The 13,730-nt window shown below is 43.4% G+C and overlaps 1 protein-coding gene across 1 annotated transcript in view; it reads right to left on the bottom strand.

Moving 5' to 3' along the window:
- The window catches only part of SEC24D (SEC24 homolog D, COPII component), a 553,336-nt gene that overhangs the window by 472,640 nt on the left and 66,966 nt on the right, over window positions 1-13,730 (bottom strand). The window lies entirely within an intron of this gene.

The following is a 13,730-nucleotide window of genomic DNA, read 5'->3' as shown; positions in this document are numbered from 1 at the left end:
GGGTTAGGTGTGGATTTGTGGGCGTTCTTCGCTTGGTCTACCAGCAAAAGGAAATGAACATGTACAAACTCATTGTTTTGAGGGTATTTGTGCATCTTTCGCAGGTAGCTATCCAGCTACATGCAAATGTAGCTGGTGAAAAGCAGAAGTAAGAGCTCTCCCAAAGGAAGGAGCGAAAGGGAGCTACCCATATATAATGGTGTAGTATAGGAGGTGTTCCCTCATCATGGAAAAAGTGACGAGTGTAACTGCACGCCAATGCTATATTTTCACCTTGTGGAAATTATACAAGTGTAAATGTTATACCCTGGAACACTCAAAAGAAACCCACAATTGTACCCAATTCTTTGAACACAACTGGGATCCTTTATGAATCCCAAAATTGTCTGAAATGTAAAGCGAACTTAGAAGAGCATATTTCTGATGATTTTTCTGGTCTCGTTTGCCAACTGAACCCCTATGACTGGACGTTTATTGAAAGAACACTCGGAAAATTCATATGAAAAATGACCATAGATGTCCATGCCCAGATAAACTACAAAGTAAGTCTCCGCACACGCCTCAGGCTTTTCTGTCCACTTGTATACAGAAACTCTCCAACGTTTACTGAGATCACGCTAGAAGGTTTGGCTCCATGAAAAGTACTATGAAAGCGAGTATCTATTTTTACAGAGTAAGTCACTTATGCTATAATGATGCACAACTTGTGTTATTACAACATGAACAAACTAATAAACCAAAAGGAGGCGTGGATACATGGGACCATGACTAAGAGAGCACAGAGAAGTGATATGGCCTTGAACACAGCTATCTGAATAAAGAACAAGCAAATGTGAGAGGGAGAGGAATTAGGTATGAGGCAACATGGGTGGTTTATGTTTTGCTCCATTGCCATTAGTTCTATTAAGGACTACACGGAGATGGCACTGGGGATGGGATGATAGAAATAGACCGAGGAGCTATGATCTGGCAGTAACTTCTTGGAATCAACTGCTAGACGATAAAATATTGTGCAGGATGTAACCCAAATTGAGAGGAAGGAGGAAGTGGTGTTGGCTTAGGTGCACAGGTAATGGCAAGAGTAAAGGAACTCACTATAAAGAGATAAATGTGTTTTTACGACTTTGTCACACTTAACCCAAGCAAACACTCTTAATATGTGAGGGCGCTTGTAAGCACATGTTCACCTGCAGGCATCTTGGCTCTACGACTGCACAAATGAGTTGAAAGAGAAGACAGACTAAAAGAAACAGTGAGTCAGTCAGTGTAAATGCTGAGAGGCTTCGAACAAGTGGCCAACTTATTTTGCCCAAAGACAAGCCTGACTGACATATTCAGAAGAAAGGGCAGTTTCCATTTCGTCCCCAGATGCAGTCCAAAACAGCAAACAGCACTGTAGTGTACTCTAGAGAGATTCCCTACCAGGGCTCAAAGATGATGGGGTACGATCGAGAGGATGTTCTAAAAGACTCATCTTGGAAGCAGACAAACTACTGAGTTTACTATGTGCTAGCCTTATAGGTTCTTTTCCAATCAGGAATCCAAGGACTTTCATTTTATTCATAAGGCACAGTGAGGGGGCCGAATAGTCAGCCGAAAAAAGTACGACTGCAGAGACTGCCCTGACCAAGAATTAGAACGCATCTCCCACAGACATTGAGCTTCAACAGAGAGCTACTCTTCCTTGCTTCCATTGCTTCAAGAGGCTCAATCTCCAAACGAAAGGGTAGGAATACTTTCACAGCAAAACAGTATGCTTCTGAAACCAAAGGCATTCAAGAAACACACTTTGTGTCAGTGATCAGTGATTATTAAGAATTCGAGATTTTTTACTCAAATGTTTCGCATAAGCGGAGTCTAAACCCAATAAGGCTGAAATTCCTCAGAGGGTGGGCTTGGGAGGATCGCTTAAAAATAAAATGGGTAGATACAAAGAAAACAAGCCAAAAAATGTAACAACCTCATAACATAGCGAATGAGCAAATCTCCTAACGAATTCTTAGATCAATTATGGAGATTTGGAGATGACAATCCTTAGAAAAAGGTCATATGAAATGTGTAACACTGGGAAAAACAAACAGCTCATCCACGAAATCCAGGCTGCGTTAAGAAACCGGTGGAGCCCGAGCACGAGGACCGTGTGTCCCTCTACGCGGACGATATCCTTTTGTATCTCGCCTCCCCGCGCAAGTCCCTGATCGTCCTAGTTGATGTGCTGCGCTCCTTCGGTCGCAACTCAGGCCTAGTCATTAACTGGGCGAAATCCTGTGTCTACGTACTCTCCGGGGAGGCTCCGGTCCTGCCGCGGGACTGCCCGATCCAGATTGCCTCCCAGGGTTTCCGGTACTTGGGTATATATATCACTCTTGACCCGGAGGCCCGCTATGAGCGGAATCTGCTGCCCCCTCTCCAGCGTTTGAGGGAGGATGTGGTGCGCTGGCGGCGTCTCCCGCTCTCGCCGCTCGGTCGAGCGGCCTTGTTTAAAATGATGTCCTTGCCGCGCTTCCTCTATGCCCTCCAGAACACTATGGACATGGTCCCGGCAAGCTACTTTCGTGAGGTGGAGGGCCTCCAGCGGCGCCTGTTCTGGGACGGGAGGCCGCGTATTGCTCTGGCTAAACTGACGCTCCCGTGGTACGATGGAGGGGTCGCCCTCCCGGACATTAAACGGTATTACTGGGCCTCCCAGCTAGCTGCAATTAATCATGGCCTTTACGGGCCCGCCCTGAACCCGGCATTCGAGATGGACAAGATGCTCCTTCCCGGTGGCGATTACAATCGAGCACTGTACTCTGGCGCGCCCGACTCCCGTCTGACGGGACCGACGCGTGTCATGGTGCGGGTTTGGCACGCGGCAAATGCAGCTATGGGGTGGAAGGACCGTTTGACCCGGGCGTCTCCACTGTATGCCTCCGAGAGGCTGGGCTCCCTGTGGACATCAAAGGGCTTCGAGAAGTGGGACACGATCGGAATCAGCACAGTGGGGGATCTCTGGACGAGGGGGGGATTCAAAACTTTTGAGACGCTGCAGGCGGAGTTCCAGCTGCAGGGCAGTGAGTACTTTCGGTACCTACAAGTCCGCCATGCGCTGGGCTCCGTCTTCCCGGATGTTGCATCCATTCCGGAGTCTTCCCCCCTGGAGGACAGAGTGCTAGATGGCCATGTCCCGGACAGCACGATCTCCCTCATATATAAGAAGCTGATTAATGATAGATCGTGCCTGTTGACTAGTCTGCGCGAAGCTTGGGTGGCCGACGGGCTGGAGCTGGACGACGAGGATTGGATGTCCGCGGTGGCCTCTCCAAAAGAGGTGGCCATCCCGGCTCGCCTTCGTTTCGTCCAGCTCAAGATCCTTCACCGGGTCTACGTGACGGGGCCACGGCTTCTACGTATGGGTTATGCCGTGGACGGACTGTGTAAGCGTGGCTGTGGTGCGTTGGCGACTTTTATGCATATACTGTGGGAGTGCCCGAAGGTGGAGCGATTCTGGCGTGGTGTGCATGAGGTCCTGCGTGTGGTCACGCGTGTAGCGCTGCTGCCTGAAGCGAGGAGGTGCTTGTTGAATGTATGGGAACCGAATGACTATTTGGCTCCGCAGACGCGGTGGGTGACTCTGGGATACATGATAGCGAAACGTGATATTGCTCAATTGTGGGGATCCCAGAGGCCCCCTGCGGTGTCGGCCTGGAAAGAGCACATGGATTGGTGCATGTTCCGTGAAAAGGTGGTGTATGTGGCGAGGGGTAAGCCTGGGGCGTGGGTGAAACTCTGGGGCCCCTGGAACGCCTACCGTGGGGGCATTTGTGAGCCGCCACAGCTGCCGGCTGCCTCGCCTGCTCCGTCTCCCTAGCTGGACCCCCTTGCTCGGCCGCGGGCACGCGGCCCCCCAGTCCCTGATCTCCTCCCATCCCCCTCTTCAGATCTTTCCTGCCACTCTGGATCCCCCACTATGGAGCAAGTGTTGTCACCTTGAATCTTGGGTTGCCTTGCGGTTGTGGTTTTTGTTGTTGTTGTTAGTCTTTAAAATGAAACCGTACTCTGTGGCAGGACGCCGTGAGGCCTGCACCGTTGATAACTCCTGTGTTTCTACTGTGCACCGCTGAGAGACTTTTACTGTCTGTGTGTACTATATTTGTGATGCTCTAGCGGCCGGCCGTGCGGTTGTAGGCCCATAACTGTAACCTTTTTATGGATGTAATAAACGGTTTCAAAAAAAAAAAAAAAAAAAAAAAAAAGAAACCGGTGGAGAGTTTAGTGTTGATAGATGCTTGGAGATCGTTTTCCGGATAAAAAAGATTCTTCTTTTTTTTTTTTTTGCACTTACAATCCTCAGACACTCGCAAACATTATACCTGTGCCACGGCTACACCACTTTTAGCAGGGGCCTAGCTACCACTGATGTAGCCGCTGCAGTGCACTAGGGCTCAGACCTTTGAGCCCTAAGAGGACACCTAAATAACAATGCTGGAGTTCAGAAGGCGAACGAGCATTAAGATGACTTTAAATTTAGTTTTTATGTTGTCACATTTGCAGTGCATTCAAAGACAGAGTTCACATGCCAATCTAATCGTTCTGAGAAATTGCTGTTTTTTCTTTTAACATGGAGACCAGTGTTTACTTTTCTTTCGCTTATTACGAAGTGCGGGTTTTTTGTAAAGTGATGTAAATCTTACTGGTGTGTAAGGAAAGGCTGTGGGATGTTGTTTTCTTCTATCACACAACACAATGTAAATACCTATAAATTAACTGTATAATTATTTCAAAATAAACAGAAAATCACAAAATGAAGCATATTTTCTCATTATAAAGTGTGAGGTAAGCAAATATTTTAATAGGAGCAAAACAAAACACTTTACTCAGTGATGTGCGAATGACAAGTATTCGCAGGAATCCAAATTCCACGTATTATTGTTTGCGCACTGTATAGTATTATCAGTGAAATTGATTACTGTGCAAATTTAACAGTCGTTATAATGGAAACATGCTGCCAGTAAATTACAGTGGCTACCACACCATGCTTCAGTAATATATTTGTGATTGCGTGCTCCTAAATGCAACAACAGATACACTCTCCTGAATGGGCACTGCTCATTTGCGATACTTGTTTTTTGTGTCATGCTTGGAGTTTTTCAGAATCGATCTGAGCTAGTTCAGTGATGTAATATCGATGGCAACAGCACCAGTCTGGAAATGGTTCCACCACCAATGTCTACTACGGCTACAGGAGCTCTTACGGCACTGGGAGCTTGCTGTTAGCAACATCCCATTCCCTCAGCTGAAGGAGTCGGATTTCGAGTCCGAGCATCTACTTCAGCGCCTGTGACGACTTCTGAAACCCTCATTGCACGTGCACTGAATGACCGAGCAGCACGGATGCTCACTTTTGTAAATGCAGAGTGCGATATATGGCCCTGGCTGCCTGATGCCAGCAGAGGTCAAAGAAGAAGTCAGCCTGATGGGTAGATGGCAAAAGATGGCAGTTAGCAAAAGTACATAGATATTTAGGAAAGAGTGCTGGAACTAGGAAAATGAATGAATTTCAGCATTGAGGGTTTCATTGTATGTTATACAAATGCACAGGTAAGTTTAAATAACTTCTTGGGGTTGCTAATGCACAATTTCTCATTATTAAAACCAAAAGTAGAAACATTTATCATTCTGAGACCCGTAGAAATGGCAAGAATCTAGGAAAACAAAATGTTGCTCATCAGAGTGAGAGAGGGGGAGGTTCTGTAACTGTTGTACACAGTACAGCAAGTAGAGGTGGGAGTCCCAACAAATTAACTGCGAGATCTGAGCCAAGGGTCTTTCTTGGTTCTAGGAGCCAGTCATGCCTCTAAGAGCCCAGACACGAGCTGGGCCATGTCTTCAAAATTCAGAAGTATATTTCTTTGACAAGTGTTTCACCTTTGTACATTAGATTATGTCACTGTATTGAGTGGCGTTTAATAAAAGTTATAGTTTTTCAATATGAACTTAGAAACATTCATGCACCCAACCCCCACTACGACGATAATACCATTAGTGAGCTATGAGGCAAGTCAGCTATCATGTGACCCTATATATGGGCTACATTCTTATTTTACATGGAATAACATTGTAGTCCAATTAAGTCAAGCACAAAAGAGATTTTTTGTATAGCACACATGTTCACATATTTCAAGGTTTGCTCATTTGTAATAATGAAAAACCATAGGAGGCACGATAAAATAAATGAATTACCTGGAATCACACAGTTTGATCAATGAGCCAAGCCCGGATTGATCCCAGGTTTTCCAGTCTCACGTAATTTAGGCACTATATTGGTATCTCTTTCTTGCTCCCGTTTACCATCAAAATTTGAAGCATTGTCTTTCGTTCTTGGTGCATTTTAGAGCACGGGTAGAGGCAGAAGCCACAAGAAAGATCAGCTCATTTTGGGCTCGAGGGTTCAAGAGAACCTCAAGCGGAGCCAGAGCCTAGCATTTGGCTTAAGCTTTCAGTGGCTCGCACGCCTCTATACTTTACTCTGGGTATTCTGTGACTGAAATAAGCATAGATGCTGCTGCCAGTGTGATACCTGTCTGTATGCAAGGATATCTTAGCTTGCACTGCTGTTGTACACAGACTTGGACTGCTGCTACAGATGCTGTTCATGTTCTGTGCATGCGAGGGAAGCTTGCATGGTTTGACCAAATAGATATGTGTTCAACGAACGTGAGGGAAGCATGTACTCCTGCTGTCCCTTTTTGAAGGGTGTTGAAATCTTACTATGCGTGTGGGTCAAGATCACACTCATCCACCCAAGGACTTTTCCATACACTTGTACCAAATCTGAAATGCTGCTTCTTCATTGTATCTAAGGGAAGGGTTAAATGGTGCTGCCCTGTGCCACGTTTGCTCCATGTCTTTGAAGGACCCTTGCAGCGGCTCTGCAACACCACACTTGTTCCATGTCTTTGAAAGAAGCTTGCACTGGCTGACCTTGCAGTGCCACACTTGTTCCAAGTCTTTGAAGCCAGCTTGCAGCAACCCTGCAGGACCATATTTGTTCCATGTATTTTCAGGTAAAACTATGATGCTCTTGACCAGTGCTGTGTATCTTATGTGAGTAAGCAAAGGACTGCACTCTTGCTCCCTTTGCTCTATCTATATCTTTGTGTTTTAGATCTGACAAAAAAAACTGGACTTTAGGAAAATGGACTTTAGGTAAGCCCACTTCATTTATTCATTCGATAAGAGTGTCATTCACATATTAGTCCAGCCCTTCAGAATAGCATAGCTACAACTGTGTAGTGGATCAGTCCTCTTCAACCAAGGGCCAATGTTTGGCTCTGGCTAGTAGACAACCACTGGTCTTTAGTAAATCTGGTAGTCTGAGTAACAGCATCTTGCATGCCTACTCTGCTATTTTGCATCCAGAAAAGTCCAACCTCAGGAGATATTTCCTTTAGTTCATGAGAGTACCAGCAGCTCCGCTGTCATTGCTACTGGGCCACAACTTTCTTATTCAGAATGCCAGGCATCACTGCTGCAAGCTTCAAAATGATGCCACCATCCTAAAACCATATTCTGCATATTATTTTACTGTTAAGAGATGGCAAACCAGTGGAAAACTTTACTTTTTATTAGAGCACATGCCCTCCACATTTAGTTGCCATTTTGTTTGCTTTTCTTTCCCTTCTTTCTTTCTCTCTCTCTTCATATGTTTGGACTACAAAGAAGCTTACCACTTTGCTTTTTTAGAAGGCAAGTGGGACTTTTTTTTTTTAATTCTTAGAATCTTCACTACATAAATCCATAACGGTCAGACTCACATAGTCTGCAGTGCTGGTGCAAATGGGGCTTATGTGAGATTAGATAACCTCAGTGGACATTCTGGCTTTAGTGTAGCATACTTCAACAGCTTTGAATTCAACTAGTAGACAGATGTACCAGATACTCAACCTGTGTCTTCTATTCAATCTGTCCAAACTCTGCTCCTTCCTAGTAAATGGTGTACCTGTGTGCGATCAGTGTGCTTGTGTGAGTGCAAGATAGCCACCATGTTTTGTGAGTGCAGGATAAGTGGTCTACAGGTTAAAAGTTGTGCCAGTGTGAGTACAAAGCTAGGCATATGACTGCGTGAGTGCCGCATGAGGTATGCGCCTATGTTAGGGCAGCAGTGTGAGTGGGGGTCCCTGCATGTTATGAGTTTGCGTGCATGCACTTTACAAGGACCAAACCTCTTGACTTTGGTAATGCTTTTTAGGGTTATGGTTTTGACTTGCAGAAATGCAGTGTAGGGAATGGAATTAAAATAGTGTGTGTATGAGAACTGTGGTGAGTTTTGTTATGGCAGATGCACACTCTCTTGAAGGAGGTTGAGGAGTACCAGAGGCAACTGACACACTGAGACGTCACCCTATTGAAGGGGCCCAACTACGTTGCTTGCACTGAGGCCCATGCCAACAAACCCTCACCACTAAAATTCAGGGCTGATCAGGGCACAGATCATCAACATAACAGGGCTGGAATCATACCACAGTTGCAGCTCAAAAGGAGATCGAAACAAAGAAATACCAACCAGAAAGAGGGTCATTTACGATGCGTTGTGCAGAGACCCAGTGTCACCACAGGAAAATAGAAACCTCATAACATTCCATTTCAAGGACAATGAAGGGAGGAAGTACCAGTACTTACGGGCAAAGTAATAGTGATAGTTTCAGATCTAAACAGATTACAACACCTGATAATATAAAGAGACCATCCAACCAGATAGCCTTGCTGAAAATCAGCTAGGCAAAACATACTCTTCAACACTACATACAAGTCTTCTATGAAAATACCAATATAATGTACCAACATGACTAAGTAGAATGGGAGGAGTAGATTTGGAGAATTGGAAACTAACTTTAATTGAAAAAAATCCAAGGTACATTTAGAGAATCAGAAAAGTGGCAGGCACACATGAATCAGGGCGCAATAGCTATCTTGACAGGATGTATTCCTGGAGATACCTCTAAACATGAAAGCGGAGTTTGAAAAGTCACGGTCTAGAGATGAAATCTCAAAGGCAATTATATCCATTAAATCTGGCAACCCTCTTGAGCTGGATGGGTTCATCATCTCATTTTGTGAGAAGAGGGATCAGATTTATTGAGGCCCATAAAAAAATCTGTACAACTTCTTTATCCAAATAGGGGAGGTATCTGGATACATGTCACAGGCCACGATTTCAATTAACCCCAAGGAAGGTAAAGGTAAAGAATGTGCTTGCATACTGTAATCAATGTGGGTGCAAAACTCTTTATGTAGACTTTGGCCACTAACCTGTAGAAGGCTCTCTCACCCATACTTATTTGACCAAAATTATGATGCAGGATTTGTGAGCAACAGACAAGCATGCGATAATACTAGGAATTTCTTCAACTTTTTTTTATAAATCTAAGAACGAGACAAGCCTTATGTGCTGGCTATCTTGAAAACTGAAAAGGTGTTGCCTGAAGAAAATTGTCATTCCTAGAGAAGGTCCTGATCAAAGCAGGCTACGTTTCCCCGAATGCAAGGGTACGGGTAAATTGATGACTAAACAAATTTGATCGGCTTGTGTTGCTTGCACAGGTAGTGGTCGTTAATGTAAGGCCATATGGAGAGGTAAAGGGTATAGCGATAGGAAATGAGGAACACAACAGACTATTTGAAGAGGGCATCATGCTATCCCTAAGCAACACTGAAGGATCTCTACTTACAGTAGTTCAAGAACGTGAGTTTCTCTGAAGGTTCAGGACTAAAGATAAACATTACCAAATCAGAAATTAAAGATCCGAATAACTCAATGGAAGAAAAGAAAAGGACAAGAGAAGTAGTGAATCTACCATCAGTGGAGCAGCCACTGAATGGGGGTCTGAAGATGAGGTTAAACATAGCAAGAGAAGTGCGTACCATGCAAAAACTGAGTTACCCAAAATTCTTTCAGGAACTTATATTTGAGATGAGCAATGGAAATGCCAGGACATATCCACATTGAACAAAAAAGCAGCAGTAATGCTGGCTATCCTGACAAGATTGCATTTATTTCCCAAGCTCAGTCAATGGACTTGCAACGTAAATAACTTGAACATTACACAGCCAGATGTTTCAATTTATCTGGGAGAGTTACAGAGCCAGAGAGAACAAATACCAATGTCTCTAAGGGAGTAGGGGGGCCAGCATGCACAGATGTGGCATAATGCTACTAGGGTGCTCTGGGAAGGGTTATTAAGGACTGGATATCTCAGGATTTCTAAAGGTATTCAGTATCACTTAGAGATTTCTAGTGGAGAATTCTGTGGACACCTAAACTCCTTAGCCAGGATCACCGTTTGCTAATCCAATCACATCAACCTTTTTACAATGATGGAATAGGATTACTCATTCAATGTCGCAAAATATGTATGTGGTCTGCTTTTTTTACACCCACATAATGAACCCTGAATTTACACCATCAAGGTATGGGGTAACTTTAAAATTGGAAAGAGGGAGCGTGTAGAGTGACAAGGCGTCTTTGAAAGGGCCCTTGGATAGAACTACTGTAAAATGAGATAATATTGCTGTATAAGAATCATTTCAATTTTCCAGAGAGGCGCCTTGAGGCATATGTGATCAATTAATCCAAGGTGATAATTTGAGAAGGGCTTTTTGTCAAGTGTCCATATGTTGTGACTCTTCAAGAGTTCCTGAAGCAGTAGATTTCCAGCTACAATGCAAAGAGCAATTGGCTGTCAAAGCTAAGAGGAAAGCAAAGAGGTCCCTACAAAAGGTTGTTTTCCAAGGACTACTACAGTACACTTTGGTACTCATTAAGTGGTCCCTGGATTTGAATGTGGTATACTGAAGTAACAAAATCTCTTGGAATTACAACTTATTTTCTCTGGAATGGAGAATAATACATGAACCAGTGAATAATGGATCCAAATATGCATGTTTTTACTCCTTTTGGGAGAAATAACAGGCCCAAATCTACGATGATTGACCATACTCCTTGGAGAAGGTGTGGAACGTGGGACATGGTGCAGAGGACAGCAGGAGCAAAATGGGTTACACTACAGCAGGCAGAGTGTTTGCTGATTCACCCCCCCCCCCCCATACCGGTAAGCACAAATACGGGAACAGCTCCCCTCAGTACTGCACAAGGCTCTGGGTCCGGATTACCAGGTCAATTATTTCCCATAAATACCACACTTCTCAGAATGGTCCAGAGCGGAATCCCTGATGAGATACCACTCCATGGCCCTAGTAATGATTCTATTTAAGTTCACCTCTAAAAGATTAAAAACATTAAAGGTTTTCTCATCCCACATCCATTTTACAAAACACAGAAATATTGGAGTTTGGCAGCAGAAATGCAAACTAGAAAATATACAGACATTTGTAACTCTCAATCATTCTTATTAATATGTTCTTTACCAACATTTTCACTTATGACTTGGGCTTCCACCTGCGAGGTGGAAATGAGCATCTATTGCAGCTTCATCTCATGATATAGATGAGTGAATTGATGTAATCAAGACCTGCACATTTTAATACATAAAGGGCCATCACTTGGCTATGCATCCTAGTGTTCTCAGAATTCACAAAATTATGATGGAAGAGTAGGATCACAAGAGATCTGGAGTACCTGGATTCTCTTCAAAAGGACAAAACACTAATTGTCGGATGGGAATGCAAAAGTATTGACCTTGGGTTTCAATTGAACACTAACCCGTTGGTAAAATAGAGATAATCTGCATTAGAGGGACTACTGTGAAGGATGCATTGGGAATAATTTTGCTCACAAACAGTGGTTGAGGATGTTACATAGATGCCCCAAATCCCATTCTTTAAGTCTATACTGAAAAACCAGCAACAAACACTCTGACTTTCCTCTCCCCAAAGACAAATTTTATTGCACCTGTGTGCAGAAGTCTAACCAGCTGGGCATGTGGAAGAAAAGGAGACGGGGAAATCTCCAATCCTATCCTACTAAAGACACAGTCAATGGACCCTGGGTAATATTTGTGCTCCTATAGGGAACAATGGGACTCCAACCGAACAGTGTTCGGTCGCATCGTAATCCGTCGGTCGGAACCGCAGACCACAAGTCAGTCTTTCCCGATTCAGAGTCGGTGTTGAGTGGAGGCTTTCCGCCCGACATCGTAATGACCCCTAAGTGTATATAAAACTAAGACAATATGTTACTTATTTTTCACATCACGTTTGTATATTGGTGAGCCTGGATTTGTATACAGACTTTTGGTTTTGCTTAAATCTATTTATAATATAATTAATAAATGGAAGGTAGTTCTGTCACCTTCTGACATTTTTCTGAACTATTTTTTCCTATTACACAGACTGCTCCTACAGAACATATTGCTGCCAATACTAACAGGAGCAAAGACAAAAAATGTGTACAACAGATCTCTTAAGGACACTTTTATCTAACATGGGTCATATATATATATATATACTTTCCACTTCAGATGTTTCACGTGAAGCCCAGCTAAATAAGAACATAGTTTTAAAACAAATACACAAGGTAGCCCAAATCGCTAAAATACTAAATACAATTGTCTCAGTCCAGCACTGTAAAATAGCTCATCCAAGTAAAACAAACAACGTCATGGAAAGAATGCTTGAATTACAATTATCCAAAGAGGATCACTTGGGCCGCATTCCAGTCCTCTGTTTTATGACCACTATGTCACTCTAGACAGAGACCAACCATATGCACATTTGTCTCGGTCTTGATAATATAATGTTAACTTGTGATGCTCAATGGAAACGGATATGCACCAATTTATTTCACTTGGATTTCCAGTAGAACACTGGAAAATGGAATACATATTTAATTATCTAAGAGTTAAATAAATAATTTCTCAATAAAATGATCATTCGGAGGCAAAAGTTAATGATCAAGGCAAACATTTATAGAGTTTACTCTGCAGGGGTGCCCAGATCCCTCTTTCAAATAGTGTATTGTTACCCAGACCAGGGGTAAGAGCCTGAAGGCACACAACATACAAATTAGATTAGTTTTAAATTCATGCTGAAGAGTTGGTTATATATAAAATGCAAAAAAGGAGGGTGTGCGTGTGGAAGTGGAGGTACTTTTCAACGTCACACTTATACAGCACCTATAAGGGCAACCTTCACAGCAATAGGGTGGCTAAATTGAAGAATAGATCACATTAACACAACATAGAAGACCGCCTCTTGTCAATAACATCAATATTTGAGGAAACACATAGCACTACAACCATGTAACCTTACACGGACTGAACTCCAGAAATTCTAATGTTCACACAAATTAGGATAAAGTGGCTGACACATGGAACCTCCTCATCACCACAGATTTAGTACGATGGCACCTGCACCAAGACCTTGTTACTGTCACCAGGTTTCCGGCTAGCAGCCCATGCAGATGCCTGATATCAGCTAGAGGAGCTTGGAAGAAATTGCTGTTTTCTCTTGAACTAGTACAGTGTACACCTCTGAAGAGCAGAACCACCCTCCCTCTTCTCTAGACTGATCATAAGTTTGCAGGCTTCTTTCTGTTAGATTGAAAGGCTTTTTACACCTGAGGTTGTTGAAAAAAGTCTTCGGTTCACCTTGCTAGCAATTCATGCAACTTATGTAGCCCAATGATAATAATGTAAAATAAACACAGCAGTCCCTTAACTTTAAAAGAAAATGGGACTGGTGCTAATTTAAAAATGAACTCAAGGCAACAAGCTACTCTGAAGGTGTCTGCG

Source organism: Triturus cristatus, chromosome 2_1 (genome assembly GCF_964204655.1).
Source record: "Triturus cristatus chromosome 2_1, aTriCri1.1, whole genome shotgun sequence".
NCBI lineage: Eukaryota > Metazoa > Chordata > Amphibia > Caudata > Salamandridae > Triturus > Triturus cristatus.
Note: the sequence above shows the minus strand (reverse complement) of the source record. Positions and strands in the feature narration are given on the sequence as shown.